Here is a 509-nt window from a genome sequence, read left to right on the forward strand (position 1 = left end):
TGTAACACATGTAGAAAAAGATACATTAGCATCACTAACTTTGATATGAGGCAAATCATTGATGTCAATAGAATAAATGTATCGTGCAGTACCAAAAACAATAGCTTGTGTCTTATTAGAGTTGAGCAAAAGTTTGTTCCGAACCGTCCAATCAACAATACATTTAATGTCTTCATTAATACGTAAAATGCAATCACTCAAGTTCCTCATATCACTATGCAAATATATTTGCAGGTCGTCAGCATAGAAATTATACTTGCAATATTGTATTATTTTGCTAAGATCGGATATATAGATTGTAAACAGCAGTGGTCCCAAGACAGATCCTTGAGGAACACCCGCACTGACTTGGGCCGTAAAAGAAGTTAAATCCCTAGACTGATCACGCACTGCCTGCACTCTTTCCGTGAGATAGGAGACAATCCAGTTAAGTACTGATGAGGAAAAACGGGCGTGTTCCGTTTGACCACAGTACGATTCGACACCTATCGATTCGACACCAAATTATT

This window comes from Pseudomyrmex gracilis, unplaced genomic scaffold (genome assembly GCF_002006095.1).
Source record: "Pseudomyrmex gracilis isolate BER0280 unplaced genomic scaffold, ASM200609v1 scaffold_594, whole genome shotgun sequence".
In the NCBI taxonomy this organism is placed as follows: Eukaryota; Metazoa; Arthropoda; class Insecta; order Hymenoptera; family Formicidae; genus Pseudomyrmex; species Pseudomyrmex gracilis.